This window comes from Vanellus vanellus (assembly GCF_965231255.1).
Source record: "Vanellus vanellus genome assembly, chromosome: 1".
Classification (NCBI taxonomy): domain Eukaryota; kingdom Metazoa; phylum Chordata; class Aves; order Charadriiformes; family Charadriidae; genus Vanellus; species Vanellus vanellus.
The window spans coordinates 25,182,440-25,189,794 of NC_138905.1; positions in this window are offsets into that span (position 1 = coordinate 25,182,440).

The following is a 7,355-nucleotide window of genomic DNA, read 5'->3' on the forward strand; positions in this document are numbered from 1 at the left end:
ATTTTACTATTAAATTCAGATTCTGGATTTTAGTTCAGTACTGAATTAATGGTAGAATTGCAGCACCTGAGCGTTCCATTTGACTTACGTGCTTTCCAGAATCTAAGCCTTAAAATAACAATGGCTGCTAAGACTGGGCTTCTTCCAGATTGATAAAAAATAATGGGTTGAACGGCAAGAGGGAAAACATGAATCATACAGATAGTAATCTACCTCTTTATAAATTTGTCGCCTATCTTTTTAAACTGCTTTTAAAAAAGTGTCCTTTACAACCCCAGAAGGATGATTTACATAAACAGTAAGGAAATAACTCAAACAAATGTGAAAGGCCACTAGTCCATTGATTTCAATGCCATGTGCTGTTGAAGAATTTTGGAATCATAGGTAATACAGGTTGGAAAAGATCACCGAGTCCAACTGTTAACCTAACACTGCCAAGCCCACTGTGAAACCATGTCCCTAAGCGGCACATCTACATGCCTTTTAAATATCTCCAGGGATGGTGACTCAACCGCTTCCCTGAGCAGCCTGTTCCAATGCTTGATAACCCTTTCAGTGAAGAGATTTTTCCTAATATCCAATCTAAACCTCCCCTGGAGCAACTTGAGGCCATTTCCTCTTGTCCTATCATTTGTTACTTGGGAGAAGAGACTGACCCCCACCTCGCTACAACCTCCTTTCAGGTAGTTGTACAGAACGATAAGGTCTCCCCTCAGCCTCCTTTTCTCCAGGCTAAACAACCCCAGTTCCCTCAGCTGCTCCTCATAAGACTTGTGCTCCAGACCCTTCACCAGCTTTATTGCCCTTCTCTGGACACGCTCCAGCACTTTAATGTCTTTCTTGTAGTGAAGGGCCCTCTTCCAACCTTCCTTCCCACTATATTCCTACCCTCAAGCAGATCAACATTCCCACCCAATTTGGTGTCATCTGCAAATTTACTGAGGGTGCACTCAATCCCCTCGTCCGTATCATTAATAAAGATATTAAAGAGAACTGGCCCAAATACTGAGCCCTGGGGAACACCACTTGTGACTGGCCACCAACTGGATATAAGTCCATTCACCACAATTCTTTGGGCCCAGCCATCCGGACAGTTTTTTACCCAGTGAAACATATACCCATCTAAGCCATGAGCAACCAGTTTGTCCAGGAGAATGCTGTGGGAAATGGTGTCAAAGGCTTTACTAAAGTCTAGGTAGACAACATCCACAGTGTTTCCCTCATCCACTAAGCGGGTCACCTTATCATAGCAGGACTGTACAGAATTGTAGAATAATTCAGGTTTGGAGGGACATCAGAAGTCCATCTCCTACTCAAAGCACAGTCAGCTATAAGGTCCGACTGAATTGCTCAAGGCTTTATCCATTCAAGTCCTGAAAACCTTCAAGGATGGAGAATGGATAACCTCTAGTGGTGACAAGTCCCTGTGCTTGACTGTCCTCATCTTAAAAAAAGTTCTTCATTTCAATAGTGTATGCTGTCTCTCATCTTCTAGTATGCACACTTGTAAAGAGCCTGGCTTCATCTTCTTGATAATCTCTTTCTAAGTTTTGGAAAGCTGCTATCAGGTTTTCCCCAAGCCTTCTTTTCTCCAGGCTGCACAAGCCCAGTTCCCTCAGCCTCTCCTTACATGTCAAGTGCTTCTGCCCCTTGTGCTTCTTGGTGGGCCTCTGTTGAATTTGCTCCAGTTTATCAAAGCCTTTCTTGATTTGAGGGGCCCAAAACTGACACAATATGACAGATTTATGCTTGAAGAGTTCCAGATTCTATATTCAGTTCAGTATTCTCGAGCAAACTGATGTTTTGGCCTCCTAGATAATTGCTCACACACAAAAATTTTTTTGTTTATGCAGAAGCCAGAAGGTAGTCCCTGATAATAGCAGTGCCATTTAATTGCACTGTAGAAGTGCTTGTGTAAATAGTTAAAAATTTGTGTTGAAATTATAGCGACTTGGATACTTGACTAATATTTGTGACATGGCTGTCCACACAACAAGTGACTACCTGTATAAAGTGAAAACTAATGTCTTCCTTCAAGTCAGGGTCCAAAAATGGCTCTTGCAAGCATAGAAATTGAATGTTTTGGAGGACATGATGTACTGACAGAGAGTTGTTGAAAAATGGGAAAATTATTTTCAATGTTTTGGATAGCTAATTGAATACTTTTGTTAGGGCAAAGCTAAGTAAAGCCAACATAATTCAAAAATAGGATAACATTTTTTAAAAAAATCTAGCGTAATTGAAATTAGTTTAAAATCCTTCGTGTTAGTTTTCTTTAATTGCTACTTTGATCATCATAAACGTTGTGTTTATACCGTTATTGAATTTAAAAGCAAAGATTTTTTTTACTTTTTGTGCATAGCATTTATAATTGTATTTTGTTTCGAAAGGGAATTAATTTAAAACTTTCTCTAATAGTTACTGTGTTGCTTCACCAGTTTATGTAGCTTACAAGTGATATTAAAAAAGATGCTGGACAAGAATGAAGAATAAAAGCATTCTCTGTATCAGACAGTGGCAAATACTGGAAAAGCTGACTGAAAAGATGAGAGTCAGATTAAAAACACTATATTTCTAGGAGAAGTCATTGCATATAATCAGAAGAAGAAAACTGTTCAGATAAAGGGTCAGATCTGCCACTTTCTGTTAGAACTGAGTAAATTCTTTAAAAGCACAGCTGATCATCTTTGCTTGAATTTCAGAGAATACTCAAAAGATGATTTTGGAATCTGTTGGTAAAAAGGCCTCTGCTTTGGAGCCTAGATCTTTCCAGGATAATGAGAACAAATGATTGCAAAGTGTCAGTGCCTCTTCAAAGGAGAACAGACTGTAAGGTGAAATTTTAACCTTCTCTCTTCACTTTTGAGACGTGGCTAAATAATAGGCTTATAAAGTCTCTTAAATCATAGCTTAGAGGTTGAGACCATGAGGAGTCCACATTCCTGAAACGCTGGTGAGAAATGCTGGGTTTGCCTCAGCTCTTTCCCAGATGTAGATACTCACTGCCAGGAAAAGGGGACCGTACGGCTTGTATTCCTCCTTCTGCACTAGCAGGGACATATGGCCAATTAACACCTGCAGCTTACCTCACAGGACTCTCTTGTGAGGAGGGCTCTTCAAGCATGAAGCAAAATTTGCCTTCTACCCACCTCCAATGCCACTGGTAATCCATTTGCGGAGGGAGAAGTTCCAGCTTTCATCCCACGTGCACAAGTGGGTAATGTTAATTCGGCAAAGAAGCACATGCATTTTGCCTCCCTGCTCCTAAGAGAAAAGTCCATGTTTTTTCCAGGATCTAAATTTCCCTATATATGTCTCAAAGGAAGAAGAATGCAAAGTAATTGCTCTCTCCACCTCCTTACCCCAAAAAGGTGTCCCAATGGAACAAAGCATTAATTCCCTTCTTAGACAATAAAATTATCATAAAATACAATAAAACAGGATTAGAAATTAAATATGTGAGGGCAGCAAAGTAGTTGCTGACCAGTATTTGGTATGTGGAAAATACTTTTTCAATAGGAAATGATACTGATAGTAACTGAGATTAAAATAAATAAATAAATAAAAATCATCCAAATCATGGATTCTTTTAATTATTACTAATTTTTTTTTTAAGAGCCTAAATTTGAATATGTCTATTATCTGAGCTGCTGTAGTATCGTATTAGCTCCCAAACCTACTGCTCAAGGATCAAATTTGCATGCAAAATGCATGGCACTTATTTTTGTCACCTATCTATAGATAGTTCTTCTGACTTATCTTTTACCGTAAATTGTCCTTGTTACAACAGTTATCCCTTTTAGCCTGACTTACAGTCCTAAATTTACCTTCATCCCACACAAATCTGGCATTCACACTGCTTTTTATTCAAACTTTTTTACATCAGGAATGTAGAATTCTGAAGTTGAGAGGATTTTATTTTTTTTAAAGAAAAGGATTCATAAGGAAAAGAAATAAAGTCTCCATCATCTTGGTCTTTTCTCTTCAATTATTTTTTATGAGTCCTATATTTCAACTTTGACAGGATAGGCATAAACTTGTAAAAGAAAGCATGTATAAATCCAGAGAAATGGGTAGGAGTAGAATGGAAATACACAGTATGTCAATATTATAGTTCTCTTAACAAAATTATTTTAGTTAAGTGGAGATACATGGTCATGGAGGTATTTTTTTCTTCGTTGCAGTTTCATAAAGATTTCACAGTAGTCTGAGTTTCAGTGTTTTGAATTTGTGTTGGATTTAAAAAAATCTTCATGTGCAAGCAGTGCTAAACCTGGGCTCAAGATCACCTGTGGGTTTTCAAGGAAAAAGCCCTATGGAAAATGCAACAGTAAACTCTGTGTGTGTGTGATTTTGTGCATGCTGACAGACATCAATCAAAAGTGTTTTTAGGTTAAAAACCGACTGTGATCTCATCTCATTTTAATTAAATGAAAGAAAGGGATCTTTTTGAAAAATCTCTTTGCAATAGGTATATTTTTTTCTTATTGTTTGGCAAAAAAATCTTTATTTTTAGAAGTGAAAAAAAAAAAAAGAAAACCAAGAAAATATATGCAGATGCACTTGTGAGCCAAATTTACTGAGGGAGGCAAATTAAAATCCCACTCAATAGGTTCTTCTCATTCCTTTTTTTCAAAGCTTTCTTCACTTCAGTTGTTCCCAAACTGTGGTTTGTGGAGAAGTATTAAAAAGGAAAGTTCAGTTTGTTTTCAGTTAAAAGTTTGTTCGTAAGTAATATGGTAATCTGAGAGAAAACAATCTGGTTTTGTTTCAAAAGGTTTTAAGGCTGTTTCTATAAGGCAGAATACAGAGAGTGCACCCACCAGCTGTGCTCCGTCTCCCTTGTGTGCGATCCAGTTACCATGAGCAAATCCCCTCCAGAAGATCCAGCCTAAACCAAGGGATAATCTGGTTTTTGAGATATTACCAGCTGGAAAGAGACAGGGACAATACACCTTTCTTGCATAATTCTCTGCCTTGCATTAGCTTCTCTTTTGTCTCATTAACCTACTTTAAGTCAGTCATTTCGGGTGCAAGAAGCCCGGAATCTCTTACATGACTTAGGCTTTTTGTTGAGGGTGTCAGTATTTGAGTATGAGCTTGTAAAAGAAGTTGCACATGCCGGAAGTGGAATTTTTGAAATGGTGTAAATGCTTTAGCCCTATGAAAACACTCTGTAATAACAGAGCTGAGCATTAGTCACCCATTTAAAAAGTATAAAATTGTCACATTTTTAGTAATGAATCATTTGCTGTTGTGGTGAGGTTCCTGTCAGGTTACAACACATATTTGTACAACACCATATATTTGTTGGTCTTGATTTCCATACATTCAGATCAGATTGTTGAGGGCTTATTCTGATGTGGAAGTCCTGGCAGTGTGGGTCGTAATTGTCAACTGTCTTAGTCATGGAGGAGACCCACTAGAACCTGCTCTTCATCGGTTCGTGTTAGAAGAATAGTAAGATCTGCTACTTTCTTGCTCTGTTTTGCAAAGCAAGGATCTCTGCGGTGCACAGGCTCAAGAGCGAAAGGAATCACCATCTGAGAAGGCATGGGCTTCGTGGAATTAAAGTGTGGTGGTAATGCGCTGTTTCTCCAGACTGCCAACTGCAATGCCAACCCAGCAGGTTCTGCAAAATTGAAAGTTTTGCTGCAAATTGTGTGATTCCTTTAGTATTCTGTGGCAACCACACTGTGCATTCTTCATTTACATAATGCCGACCTTCAGGTTGTCTTCGTTTCTTATATGAAGGTTAATTGTAAGCATACAGGAAGACTAACAGTCGATTGGCTTTGTGGGTAGGAGGTGCACGCAAAAAGAATATTCTGGGCAGTTATGTGAGATCTCTCGTGTTCTGGAGGATACCACGGAAAAGCCAACCACCTCGAGAATGACAAGGTATTTTGCTTGCGTTGACCGAGCTATTCCAACTCATACTAAAATCTCCCTAGGGCATCCCAGTTCCACCCCTGTCTTTGCGCTCTGGATTGCTGTCTTACCTGTATGGTCCCTTAAACAGACAGACAAACAGCATCTGGTGAAAAGGGAGATGGACGATTTCTAATATATCTCTGAGGAGAAGAAGAAAAAGAGCAATTAAAGGGTTAACTTCAGTGCTGCATAAAGGGAACATGGAGAAGAAAAGGAACATGTAGATGACTGGTTTTATTACTTCCCTTGAAACTATTAGTTTTGTCTCAGAAATCTGATTTCAGATTGAAGTGAGGAACAAATTGCCTTATATTAGACAACAGCACTGTAACAGTATGCTGTGAGTTAAGGCAAATGGATTTAATTAATCAAGCTACGTGTGCTCAGATTCAGAAGCGCGTGTCTTCTGACATCTGTTTATATCTTCTCTTACAATTGTCATTGTGCTTCCTTTTTTTTTGCCTTAACACAACTTCTTTTAACATAGCTAACATTTTTTTTTTTTCCCTGTATTATCCTTAACATGTGATTGTGAAGAAGCATCTGTGCCCTGTGACGACCACGTGCGGAGTGACTGCTGCTGCCTAATGTAGTCACAAGGTGTAGAAACAGCTCAGTGCTTGGCAGGAACAAAGGAGTGTGCTGGAGGAATTTGCTTCCCAGCACGATGAAATTCTCTACGACTATTTTGATCCCGCATGAGGCTTGTGAAATACTGAAGTCCTGTCAGGTTCTGAAGCGATTATAATTCGCTCCTGACTTTTGGTATTTTTGATTTTTGGGACAGCATCGCTCCATGCAAAAGACAGCTGAACAATTCCATGTTTCAGTGGATACACTCCAAACGTACCATTTTCTCACTCTCTTCCTTCTTGCTGGAATCTGCAATAGATAGATTTACTGCAGATTTCAAACCTGTCAACACCCAAATGTGTGACACCAGCTCTCGATACATGTGAAAGAGCTAAGCTGAGGGACATGATAATATGTAGCAGGGGAAGAAGATAGAAGTTCTGCAGAATACATTTTGCGCAGTACCAAAAACTTTTCTGTAAACTCCATTTTGAAATTGAGCAACTCTGATATCAGCCTGCAGTTATCAGGGAGTTAGAAAACAGTAGGACAGGAGTTTGGACTTCACGACTCTCCCTTGTACTAGAATGTTATAGGAATCTGTCTGTGCTTGTACTGCGGAGAGTTTTATGAGCTGCTCAAATCACAAAACTGAAAGTTATTAAAAATGCATATAACTTCCCACTTCGAGCTAAGGAAGTCCGTGTTTTGAAAATTCTCACTGTCGTTACAGAGCAACCTCACCCAGCTGAATCCGGAGTGCTGCAACTGAACCGGAAAGTGCAGCTGTGGGTACGCTCGGACTTCCCTTTGCAGCCGGCCAGTTCCCTACGAACTCGCCGGGAGTC